We start from the raw sequence: 13,680 nt of genomic DNA on the forward strand, positions 1-13,680 counted from the left end.
CTCAGATCAGTTAGGAGTGAGTTCATGCTGTGATCTCTCCAAGTTTAGGATCTCAGACACATATAGACTGCAAAGGCACAGCAAAATACTAAAGGATCCAAGGCAGGGGGAAAATACAGGGAAGCAACAGGTTTAACTTGCTAAAAGCAGTTTTTGTGCTGGTAACAGGAAACCAAGGGACACTGCAAAGGATGTTGCGGGTGTTGGAAGGGCCACCACTGTAGTTACTGTGCATACCTGTGTGACTCATCATCACTGTGAACGCTGGCTTGCACTAAATGTGCCTCCTCCCCCAGCGGGAGCCAGTGGGCTCATCCTCTCCATGCTTCATCTCTGCTATAGTATCATCTGGAAAGCACTTGGGCTGGCGCTATGCTGAGCTAGAAGTTGTACTTGTGACATATACAAACTATACATGCGACAAACACAGGAGTGATGTGCCAGTCCCTGCTTGAGAAGATTAAAAATGAAAAAAAGAAATGAAGGGGGAAGCAGAGGCATGGTCTTCATGCACACATATGAAGCTCAGCAGTTGTGAGGGCAGAAAGCACAACTGAGACATTCTTCACACCACTTGTAAACTCTACCCACTGCACTACACCACTGTGTGCGTGTGCATCTTGTGGGGGACTCTCTGCTCCACAGGAACAAAAGGAACTAGTGGCTTGAGCCAGAAAATATCCAGTCTGGTCACAGCTGCAGTTTCACTTCTGCGCTTCTGCCACAGCTCAGACCTTCCAGCTGGGTTTCCCAGACACAAGCTGCAGAGCACAATGGCTGCTTTTATAGTCCATGCATTTCTCCCATCCTCCCTCACCTTGCACCACAGGAAATTGCCAGCATATGTCTGTGTGTTCTGCATGGATCTGCCTGCTTCTCAGGAACAAAAGGACCTAATCTCTGTCTGATCACTTGTAGGCTTTGGGGTTTTTTTGTAATGAGTTTTTCTGCGGTCACAGAGTTGCCCATCTCTCACAGACTTTCCATAACCCAAGATGGACACTTATGGACACAGGATGACAACCTTTGGTTACCAGAAGACAGGGTTGGGAAGCACGTGTCCCTTTAGAAAGGAGACAGCATGTCTGCTGCTGTGGGAGTGAAGGAGTAAAGGGGCATAGCATTACACTGTGGTAAGGGAGTATGGCAAACCGAAGGCAGCAGAAGGTCAAAGACCTGTGTCAGAATTTGTCTGCGCCACCAGGCTGGGGCCTCGTGAAGATCACCTGTCCCATTGCTCTTCAGGAAAGATCAAGAATATACCTCATTAGACAGGAAGGAGGCCATTACACAGGAAGGAGGCACAAGTGAAGGTGATGTGCCTGGCTTGGGAGCAGGAGGTTCAGACTGACTCATTTTTTATTCCTCATGAAGATTGCCAGGGTATTGACAGGGCATCCTTGGCATACATTCCCTCTGCAAACTGTGGAACTTGCTTTGCATACCAAGAATAAATTAGTCTGCAATTTATTCTTGCACAGATTGCAAGCATATTCATGTACAGCAAGAATAAAGACATGTCTGACCAAAACATTAAATAATATATACCACTATGTGTATTAACCTGTAACATGCCTGCCATTCTCTAGAATGGACTGAAGTCTATTCCTTCATCTATTCCTGCAGATGTCCTGAAGCTCTTTGAATCTCTGGGTAGCTAAGAAGTTGGTCTAAGACACCTTCTGTCCCTACAACTCAACAATTTGGTGGCCAAGATCAACTGGGCTGAGGGCATCAGAAAGACCTGGCAGAAGCAGTGCAATATAGAGATGACACAGAGAAGCGGAAATAAATAAGCTTTATCCTCAGTGCTGCCTCTGAGCTTCCATTGGCACTTCATATGTATCTTCCTTATTGAGACTGCAAGCTCTTTGGACTATGCATTACTAGTCACTACATTTTTGTAGAGTACCTGGGACCCCAAATCTTGGTCAAGCTCCTCATATTGTAGTACAAATCACAGTGATAGCTTTAGAAGGTGTTATATCAGATCCTCGTCCCTTCCTCAGCAAATGGCAGCACTAAAAGCCATGGAGGGGAAAGTATAAAAACAAACCTGCAAAGTTGCAGGGGCTGGGACAGAAACACATAAATGTTCTTGTTTTCTTCCTTCCACACATTTCACTTCCTTTCTGATGGGCCTCTTATTTACCACTTGGAACACATCTGGCCATCAGAGCTGTGGTCTTTCCAGAGCTTATTTTTCACTTCATCACTTATTTATACGGCTTCACGAGTCATCATCAAAGGGAAGCCAAGAAAGCAGTATCAACAGAGAGCTCTGTAAGTGATATCTCTCATTTCACAACCCAGAAACCACAGGTAGTCCCCTCACACTGTATTCAAGCACAGCACTGCTCAGAAGCAGTTCCATCAGGGAGAGAATTGCTGATGCTTGACTCGCAACAACTTTGCAACATCATAGTACTGGGGGTGATATAAGGAGGAGGAACAGAGTGCATTTCAAGCATGCATACACAAGCCAGAAGACAAATGAGTGTTTCTCAAAGGGCAAAAGGAAGCTCTTTTATGGTTCTCTAGCCCCACCTCACCCCCCTCAAATTCGAACATACTGAAAATTCTTTTCCCCATGGGGAACGTGTATACGGTTGGGAGGGGGTAAACATACACACATATAGTCAGTTCTGTGAGTATATAATGTTTCTTTTACAGTTATGCCAGCAAGCTTTTCTATTTCCCCAGCTTTGCTCAGTGTAAGGTCTCCTTGCACAAACAGTCCATGCTGCTCAGTGACTGCTGATTGCCCTGTTCTCTGGTTGGCAAAGTATGGCCCTTTCTAATGGAAAAAAACCATGCCTGACGAAACTTGCTATTTGAATGCATTGCTCAGGCCTCTTGCAAAGTATATCTTACTAACTCTCTTGCCTCATCCTGGGGGACCCAGAACTCTTGAGGCTTTTCACATGCATTTTGCATCAGAACGTAAACACACAGACCTATCCTCCATCTGGCAATGGTGTCCTGTTTCCAACAAACCTAGCTGCTCCAGTGGAAGATATTAAGCCTTCATGATGGACTAGCTTGTTCTGAAAGAAATGTTTCTGTCATTAGCTAGTAATCATCTCATGGCCTTTAATAGGAGCTTTGAGAAATAATCTTTATTATTTCCATTTTCTGCAATTGCAATCATTGTGATCACAAATATGCACCAATATTACAGTAATAATCAAAGATCTATTTTTTCACACTGTACAAGCTGAAAAGTGATATTCTATGCCCTGAAGAGTTTAGAGGGTAAAAGCAAAACAGATGAGAGCTGATTGACTGGGAAACAGAATACAAGAAAATTTAAGGAATTGTAATGTGATTGGCATGTGTGGCTGTTTGCTTTTACATTGGGTGTATAACCAAGGAAAAAGGAATGAAAAGAAAGGAATATATATTGTTACTGCCTTTCGGGCTTAGCTGGCTTTGTTTTCAGTCAAGCACCAGTTTAATGCTTGAAAAGAGGAAAACAATCTACATCTCTCTACCATCTCAGTGAACTGTCAGCAGTGACTGTTTGGGATTTATACTGGTGCAAGACCATGAAATTTGGAACTGGAGCCATCTTTTTTTTTCATAACAGCACATATAACCTGCCATAGCACGCATTCTGCAGAGGAGTGTCTCCAGTTTCTGGCTAATTGGTTGAACAGTCTCTCTCTTCCCCGGCTACTGACACTTTCATTAACTTCCTCTGTGCTCCCACGTATCACTCCTGGAGAGCTTTGGTAGGATGCTGTCAAACATATGTGAGGGAGAGATTTCTTTGCACTGAGGGGAAGAGCTGATCCCATTTTCCTTTCCTGACAAACTATGGTGTTTTCTCCTGCCATCACATGACTTGGGCAGAACTGGGCTCTGCATTTTATGCCTCACCCTGACCTTGACTGGAGGGTTGTATCCACTTCATTCATTAATTGCAACAGTTCTCTTTACTGCAAGCTGTAAAAGGGGAGTAATAAACCTAATGGCATTATGTACTGTAGACTCCAGCTCATGTTGTTACTCATTCTCTCAAAGCAGAGACTGCTCAGGAGAAGGGATTGCTGCTTAATTAACCTCCTTCTGCAGCGAGAAAGCCTTGGCAATTGGATCACGTTAATTTAGATTTCAACACTAATGTTCTATTATCAAATACCTTTTATTTCAAAGGAACCCTCCCTTCCTTGGATCAAAACAAATTTGTCATCTACAGCCCATTGGCCTCTAGGTTCCAGCTGCGCTTGCAAATATTAACCGACAGGACAGGGAAATTGGCTACGGTGATGCTGAATGAAAGCACAAGTACTGTGCCCTCTTTGCAATATCAGCATGTGCTGGTATTTGTTTAGCAAATACTGAATCTCATTGATGACATCAGTTGTAGGACGAGATACCTCTACATTAGAGCAGGAATCTCATTCCCTAGGGAAATAGTATGGCAACTCATAAGTTGGTTTGAAGGACTAATAGAAAAATACAAGCACAGAGGCTGTCTAATGATTCTTTTGCCCTTAAATCTGAGGTCTCTGCTCCTGAAACAGAGCCCTCTTGATGTGGCTTGGTGAGTCCTGTGCACCGAGAGGACAGCCATGTGAAGAAGAGTTCCTTCAAAACCTCAGAAGAAATTTAGCCATCCACTTGGCAACAGCCTGGGTCCTGAGAAGGTGAAAAGTCTTACTGTGAAGAGTGAGACACACAAAGAATAGCTGCACATTCAAAACAACCTTCTGTTACAAACAAGCAAAAGAAGGACAAACACAAGCTCTTCAAGGAATCAGATACTCTGAAGCAACAAAACCACAAATCAATATGGGATCCCTATTCCCCAGAGAGAAGTACTTGAAAGTGATTTAAATAAGTCAGGCACTCCTGAGCCACCACATGTACAGAGACCAATTCAGGCACTACAAGGCTGAACTACACATGCCACCTAAATAATCCATTAAGTTTTTAGGACATGGATTCTTTTAAAAGCCTTTGAGTTCTCCATACACTTTGAAAGAGCCCCATATGAGGCCAAAATGTCGGATTATCTTATCTTTTCCCTGCTGAATAAAGCAAATAATTTTGCAAAAAGTTTGCAGATGCTCTTAAAAAGTATTTCAGGACACAGCCTGAAGCTTGAATCTTTCACCTAAATGGAGAGCCTGACTGTCAACCTTTTATTTCTTTCACATGGCAAGGAGGATGGAGAGAAAGTGGAAGTTTCTCCATTATCTCAAAGCTAAAATGGCAACCCTTACCTGTGTAAAATCTGTTTCCTTTTCTATTGAGTTGTTTTAGGTTATGAAGGGTTAAGTCACCAGTATGGAGCAACTCCAACCCTGCAGAAAAAAACCATGAGATCTTTTTAGTGGTGTATATACCTATGCAGTGTGATGTATCTGCAAACCATACTGAATTATCTGATTAGAAAGTGCAAAAAGCCAAAGGCAGCCTGCAGTGAGAAAATGAGACCCCGTGCAGAATCCATCTGCCAGCAAAGCAATTAAAAAGATGGACTACTTAGAACAGCAGTGATTGTCATTTGTGTATGATCCTCAGTGGGCTATGATTTCCTCAGATAATACTCGTACATTGCAGCACCTGGTGAAGACCATGTGATGATCACTATGTAGCCCACTACATTTTCAATAGTTAGCACTAGTTTAATCCTGAGCTAAGCTATTTAACAGGTGTGAAAGAGAGTAAGGGCTTACTCTTCACACAGAGAGTGGGGCAGAAAGACTTGCTTGTGTGGTTTTTATTTCCTGTAAATGTGTTTCTCGGAAGGTTTGTGGGCATGTATCTCCCTCCTCTGGTGCACAATAAAGTAACACCCTGGTGGAAATAATGAGAGATTTGTTGTAGCAAAAAATGAAAACTAGGAAAGAGTCCTCAGTGAAGGAGCACAAACACTTAATAAATCTCATGGGAGAGAATGTATTTCCTTTGCTTTTCCATTTCATTATCCTACCACCATATAATAGCTGTCTTCTACACCTGGGCACCTTGTATTAATGAATATTTTGCCCTAGAAATAGTTCAGCTCCTGATTTAATGTCAAATCTCTATGATCCTCTCTGAACTCAGTTCTTTCATTCCTATCAGATTGATCCTGTTTCTTACCAGGACTATGCAGAGACCCATTTCACCATTTTCCTAGTTGCTTTGTTTATTCACAAAAATGCCATGATTGTAAGTTTCCCATCCACATGGTTAAAATGACCTGTATTGCAGTCATTTTATGTAGATCTGTATTTGACACTTACTACAGTGAGTCCACACTCATGGCCAATGACAGAGAGCCTAAAGAAGTGGGGTTCATCTCATCGAACTTCTGACATCTCCAGTAAGCAGATGATTTCTCTCTGCTGATTTGAAGGGGGCTCTGGAGAACTACCTTAGATGCAGACACCTGCATTGGCTAGCAGCCTGCCGTAGGCAGTTCCTAGAGAAAAACCTTCCCATCTCTTGTGCTCCACTCTACCATCTGTTTGGTTCATCTTCTGTTTGAGCTGGCTACTCTGCCACAAACTCTAGGAGAATAATATCATTGGCCTCGTCCACAACATCAGCTGGAAAGGAAGAGTGATCTGGGCAGGGAGTAGCAAGATATCACTGCTGACATCCATCTGTAAAAGAGCAGGTATTTCCTCATAGGTGGGTAGAAAACTGCTTGCTGGTCCTCCAAGTGCTCTTGTGACCTCCAGCCCCACTGATGAGTGTAGGAGGGCCTTTCCTTTATTGCCAGAGAGGCTCTAAGGGACCGTTCCTGTCTGCTGTCACCCAGACCTGGATATTAACCAAGTGCTTGCAGAAGGAAGACTCATCTACTTCAAGTCTGGGGTGACTTTTGCCTAAGCAAGACTGGTCAAGATGGTGCAGAAAATTCAGATTAGAGGAGAAATCCTTCCAGTGCAGACTTCTTTATTCTTTGCCACAGTTAAGGGAGCTATCTTGAAAGGAGGCAGCGTCCCCCCGCACACACACATCCCCTCCACGGATAAATCCATTTCATTCATAGCTTCAAAAGAAACTGCTATTTTAAGAACAGAAATGTCTCACCCCCTTTTACGACTTGATTTTTAAATTATTCTGACACTGGTTTGTCTATGTGCCAGACTAACAAGAGACAAAAAGAATAAAGACATCACTATAGTACTGAAAGAAGGCATTAACCCACATATACTTTAAACAGGATAGGCTAGTCAGTACCTCAGCTAAGATTTCCTACTGGATACTCCATCTTGTAACTACAGCAGCACATCCCCTCTGTTACAATGGGTGTGTATTTGTTTAACACAACTCCTTGCTAGACCCAACAGCCAGTTCTGTGAGCATTTATGCAACATAAAACAGGCAATTATTTTAAAATTTCGAAACATTGAAATGATCTTTCTAGAGGGACTGATTCTGGCCTAATCGTTCATTGCCATCTAAACAAACAAGACCTGCAGCCAGAGCTTGCTGTGCTGTCATGATATTCTGACACATTCGACTAACATCAGGTACCGTGTCCTGAGTCGCACCACTGCCAGCAATGGGGCTCTGCTCTCTGGCTGTGACCCACTGAAACGTGCCAATTAGTAACGGCCCAACCTCACCCACCATTCTTAACTCCTGCCTAGCTAAGTCCAAGTGTTTCCTCTGACCAGTTAGAAGACAAGTCTGGGAAAACAGGTTGCTTCTGCTTCTTGAAGGTCATCTGCTTCTGGCTTGAGCAAAGCTACGCCACCGATCCACAGCAAGAAAATCCTGACCCAGCTCTTCACACAGGCTGGTATGGTTGGGCTCAAGACTTTCAAAGACTTCACAGATGGACTTAAGTGACACAGGCTACATGCAAGCCCTCAGAGAAGAAAAACTCTGTGGGCTTGAGTGCTTGCTAAGAGAAAAAGAATTAAAAGGCTTTATAGTGTCCAGAGCTTCACAGAGGCAGACAACTGCCAAAGAGCTACTTAGGTCAAATGGCCTCACAAAACTCCCTGTCTCTGTACCATGACTGCTCAGCTAACCATGTCAGTGGTACAGTAACTCATATATGGTAATTTGGGGGACAGGACTACACTGCTTATCTAAGCCCTGCCATCCTCTAAGACCTACAACACTCAAATGAGCCTGAGGTGCTGCCTGAAGTAATCACAGTGGGGAAGGCACAAGCAACAGCTCTCTTTACTCTTTCAATTTTTACTTGGTTGCACAGAAATTCAGCTTTTCCCCTTGAACACAGATCAAAGCTTTAATCATTTCAGGTAAAAATGTTATCCACCCAGTATTCAGGGGTCATTTGGATTCACGGTCTGACTTGGCCAGGATGAAAAAATAGATGAAAACTGGAGTATTTGGATGATGACTCAAGAGTGTGCAGAGTGAGGATTGCTAATTATGGTGGAGAGGATACGTGCTAAAAATTCAGACACAGTGGGGTTTTGCAGTACACCAGTGAGCTTTTGGATGCAAAGGCTGAGCAACTTGATAAACAACAGAAAGCTCGAAACTGATACAGGGTTGGTATATTTTTGGTTAAAAATATAGAAACTTATAACCTCAACCCAAGCCCTCACAGTAATAAAACAAACTAAGCTTCTGTACATGGGCAGCTTTTGAGCTAGAAGGAGATAAATAAATAAAACAGAAGGAAAGAAATGAATCAAGAATTAAAATGAGCATCTAATAATAAAAGAGGAAATGAGGAAATACAGAATATGATCCTGAAATTTAATGCTCATCTATGCCTTTCTTGCTTTCAGAATAAAATGGCAACCATCATAATTTTAAACAGATCACTGTGTGTGCCCAAACACTTAGAAATTCAATTGATTTCCTAACTGTGACACAAGTGTGCAAGGCAGATTGATTTTAAATGACTGAAATGACATTAAAAAATTTTGCAAACCATTTCCCTGCCTTTAAACTTGTAGAGTTTGTAGAGCACTTCAGTGCCGGACTAAAAAAAAAGGGTTCCTTCTTGCACAGGAGCTTTTGAGTCATGGATATGAAACAAGAAAGGCTCATATGTGGTTGAAGAGATCATGTTTTTCTTCTCCAAGCTCTCCAGCGAGTATGCTCCTATTTGCTGTAGGTCTACTTGTGGGTGCGCTGATGGAAAAGCACCGGGTTTCAGCGCATCCAAAATTTACAGAAAGCTGCATTCACGCTGGCATCTCCTGTTAACCCGACTGTGTTCCCACAGTCAGTGAAAGCAGGCTGAAGCATGCGCTGCCCTAAAGCTTGTACGCAAAAGCGCCGCGCTCTGCCCCTCTCCCAGCAGGCGGGCACGCTCCCCTGGGCACCAGCGTTCATGCTGCCATGCCTTTTTTGGGCTAAAGGGAAGGGAAACGCACAGCACAAGAGAAGGAAAAACAGGAGGTAGGAAGGTGTGAGGGCTGACAGGTTGGGGGGTCCTCCCGTAAAACCGCAAGGTGGCTTCTGCCAACGGAAACGACAATGAACTGCAGGCCTAAACGTGGCGCGTCACCGCGGCGGGTCCCGCTGCCACATCCCGCGGGCGAGCCCCGGCCCGGCCCCGCGCCCTGCCTCGCCCTCGGGCCCTACGCAGCCCCGCGCAGCCCCGCGGGCCCGGCTGCCAGCGCGCCCCCCCGCGGCCGCCGCCCGCCGCCAGGCCGCGGGGCTGCGCTGCTGCGGAACCGGAGGCTGCGGGACAGCCGGGAGAGAGGCCGGGGCCGGGGGCCGGCTGTTCCCGCTCGTCTCTGCCCGGCAGGCGCCGAGCCCGCGGGGCTGCTGCAGGCTGCAGCGCCGCTGGGCAGGTCCCCTCCTGCCTCGCTCCCTGCCAGGCCGGCTGCAGAAGGCAAGGAAATGCCCTTTTGCAGCAAATGTCTTTGCAAACCCCCAGCGCGCACCTTCCCCCTGCACACCTCTTCCCCCCTCCCCGTACACGCCTTCCCCGAAGGGCCATGCATAGCCGAGGGCCACATCCTGACTCTCCTCACGCTCCCACTGATCCACAGCCCTTCTGCCACAAGCGGCTGGAGGGAGGGACAGGAGGGCGCAGCTAGGAAAGGTGGCAGTTCCTGGTACCTCAATGAGCAGTGTCTCTCCACCTGCTGATCCGTCCGGATCAAAATTCTCCTGCCTTTAAAGGCCCGCAAGGAGGTGACTAGCAGCGCCCCACAAATTTTGGGATGTGCTTCACCTCAGTTTTGGGCCATGCATCTAACTGCACTGCTGCAAGAAGAAGCGGCACACATTATGTAGCTGGAGGGAAAGCTGCATCCCTTCTGGCAAACCACCTACTCCAGTGTGCTGCTACGCACAACAGGCTGTGGTCCTCTGTTCAACATGGGCAGTCTGTGAGCTGAGTCTAGGCTAGGAAAACTGCATGTGGGAAAAAGTGTTTGGAGGTGCCTCTTTTGCTGAGATCCCATTCAGCCTCTCCCCAGGGCCCCGAGGAATTTGATGAATTTCCGAAAGTAGCAAATGTTCTTGCAAGCAGTGGCTTTCAGGGCTGAGCACCAGAGGTCTCCCAGGCCTGGCTTGGACAGTTCCCACATGACATGAGAGGATATGGGGAGGGGAGAAAAAGGTCAGGGGCCTGTTTGCTGATTCTTTCTCTCTATGAATGCAAAATGAGGGAACTGGAGGCTCCAGGAGGTTCACCCCAGTTCTCACAACTCCGTTCACTCCATAGTGCTCACTTGTCTCAGTCGGTAAACAAAGCCCAATGGTACAAAACCCAGGAACAAGCTTTGCTTGATCTAGTCAACTATTTCTGGTTTTAACTTGTGCTTCATGGTTTAAACCTGTGCAAGACAAAGTATGACTCCATCCCAGGAGAGCAGGAAATATTCCTCACATTCCCCATAAGCTCCCAAACTACTGCTAAACTTTGGGCTTCTCCCCTCACATCCACATGCAGTGATACTCCTTCAGCCCCGTAAGAGTTACGACAATAGCAGCACCGAGCAATGAGCGGTGATGATGAAATGTTCCCTGGCAGAAGAATTAGGCTCTGCATGAACACATCCAAACTCCACTGTTTTTTTCCCTGTGTGGTGCTCCCACCCGAATAGCTGCCAGAATGCTGCATCTGCAATGCCTCGCCTGCTGACTGGGGAACGGTGCTGTAGTGACTGTGCAGTGAGGAACGAACTTGAGGGACTGGATTTGTTCAAGCTCTGGACTGGACCTCTGTGATATCGATACCGCCTTTTCCTTATCTCATACAGTGCCTGCCATAATGTGCCTTGTGTGCCTCATCTGGGGCCCTGCGAATCTCTGCAACCAGACCTCAGTGCAAATGGGTCTGTCGCCTGCAGAAGGGCACCGAGCTTTCAGCTGTGGTCTGCCCGGCACGACCGCGAGCAATACGGAGTAGAAAAAGCAGGGAGCACATTCCCTTCTTGAGGACATCTGATAGGGGGACCCAGCTGTGCTACACATCCATTCAGCATTAAAGCAAAGAGCAGCAGTGCTGAGGAGGGTACGAAAGGAAAGACTTGGCTCACGCGTGTTTCATAGTTACCCTCGATATTTCGTCATTCCTGCCTAGGGCATGGTATTGCTGGTTCTGAGAATACAGTATGCCAAATGACATTTGGCTGTGGTAGACCTGTTTTACAATGACGCTTCGTATAAACCCACAGCTCTCAAACTGAAAAGGGGGAGGGCTTGCGAGAAATGAATTCTTCAGGAAGGTATGGCAGATGCTTTTCTAAGAATTCACCACATAATAACACATAACACTCTTGCCAAAGGGAAGGCGCAAGGATATATATTGCCCTGCTCATCTGTCGAGGTTTGATGAGAATATCATTGTGTACTCAGCTCATTTTTGTACTTGTTTTTAAGTTAATTTTTCATTATCCATTGATAGCAGAGTCTTTACCTAATTGGCTATACATAAATATTTTGGGGGGACACTGAATTTAGAGAAATTAAACTAAGATTCACCCCCTCCCTTTTATTTTCCCTCCTCTTTCAGGCTGGCAAGTTACAGTGGTCAGCAACTGTTGTTTCTTGTTACAATGGCAATCACAGCCCCATTTACAAGGACTAGATACAAGATTACAAAACCTGGCCCTAAGGCAACTGTGAGGATGACCACACCATAAATGTGAAGTATGTCTATGTGGGTGTATTTCAGGGGAGGGGAGGGGAAAAGCTAGCAATGTTTTTAAGATTTGAGGGTATGTTCTTCCTAGAAGGGGGGAACCTTGTGGGTTACTTACAAAGCCTCAGGGTGCCAAACCCCAGAGTTACAGGAACATCTGCTCAGAAAGCTTGTAAAAAAAGTTCATTTTGCACCATTTTCCTGAGGCTAAATCTTGCTTTGGACTGTATGACTTGTGTCTGTTAGGAAACCAAACAGGTCCAGGAACAATCCTGGCAAAACCTCTCAGCCTCCAAAGCCGGGTGGCTGCACCCAAACTGCTTAACTGGAGCTGGTGCTGGAACGTCCTCGCTCTGCATCTGTGGGGCCCTTCGGTGAGGGCATCTGCCAGCTCACCCCTGCCCCCCGCGGGGTAATGGCTGGCTCCCCTCCTGCCAGCACGTCAAGTTGGTAGCTAACACTTGATCTTTGAATTTAAATACCTTACAACACCCAGGCACAGCTGCTCAAGAACGCGTGTGGGTGCAGCCAGGGTATTCCTGAAGCCCAGAGCCATTCATTCCAGAAGCAAGTACCTTATGGCAAACACCCAAAGCAGTGTCTGCTGCTCACACAGGCACGTAGCAGGGTTCATCACATCTCCCTCATTCCTATGGCTGTGACTGATCCAGCAGGATTTACCTTATAAACACAGAGAGCTGCAGTGAAACTCTGGGCACCCAGGACTCCTTTTCCCTGAGCTCCCTCTGAGGTCCCCGACATGCCCAGATTTGCCTTATCCTTTGGAGAGCTCAGTCCTGCTTTAACCCCATCACATTCACTTGCCATGCCTGCCTGTCTCTGGAGTGAACTCCGTGTATCTGCTCCTGGAAGACACTCCCCTGCCCAAATTCAATATCGCTGATATTTCTCACAGCAATCATTCATTCAGGCCCTCCTTCAGCCCTTTCTATCAGAGCAAATGTGGCATTTTCATAGACTTTACTACTGCAGTCATTGCTTGGGGCCTTTGAGGTCAAAGCTGAGTAAAACTCAAGTGCCTCACCAGGCAACTGTGCAGAAATAAATTTCAATTTCAAAGATTCATTCCGTTGATTTATTCCCTGAGCTGTCACTGCTCACAAGCTCAGCTGTATCGCAGATCACATGTTTAGGATTTAATGATCTTCACTGTACATTAAATATACTATACATGATGCACTGGAGAGTCAAGACTCAGAAAGATTTAAACACAAACAAAATGTACGTGATTGAAGAGAAAGCCTTGAGGAATTCTCCAGCCCTGTCTTGACTGTCAGGAAAGTTTTGTGCCAGATAGTATTTTAGGACATGTATTCATGATCAGCTTTACCTGATCTCAGTCAGCATCATCAAGAAAAGGCAGCGCCATCCAGTCTGTCCCTCTGGCCTCCAGCTGCACTACCCCACCCCCTTGTGCTGGCACTGGGATTAATTTGGTTGTGGGATGAACTGGAGCAGGGAAAGGATTTAGCTTGCACAGCTGCACAAGGGCTAGTGCTGCTACAAGGGAGGGAGAGCCACGGGGCTAGGGACTTTGGGGGGCAGAGAATGATCCTGCCCATTTTGGTAGCAGTTGCTCTTCCATGGGGTCAGGCTGTCGGTGAAATCACACCCGCAGG

At 46.0% G+C, this 13,680-nt stretch overlaps 1 long non-coding RNA gene across 3 annotated transcripts in view; it reads right to left on the reverse strand.

Annotated features, from left to right (window-relative positions):
• Positions 1–13,680, reverse strand: part of LOC140657783 (uncharacterized) — a 185,548-nt gene that overhangs the window by 72,522 nt on the left and 99,346 nt on the right. For 2 of the 3 annotated variants that reach the window (XR_012044485.1, XR_012044487.1), the window contains exon 4: positions 5,232–5,312. The exons of the other annotated variant lie outside the window; for it this stretch is intronic. This is a non-coding gene — a long non-coding RNA (uncharacterized lncRNA). The remainder of the gene's footprint in view (positions 1–5,231; positions 5,313–13,680) is intronic. 3 annotated transcript variants of the gene reach the window in all.

Source organism: Ciconia boyciana, chromosome 10, assembly GCF_034638445.1.
Source record: "Ciconia boyciana chromosome 10, ASM3463844v1, whole genome shotgun sequence".
In the NCBI taxonomy this organism is placed as follows: domain Eukaryota; kingdom Metazoa; phylum Chordata; class Aves; order Ciconiiformes; family Ciconiidae; genus Ciconia; species Ciconia boyciana.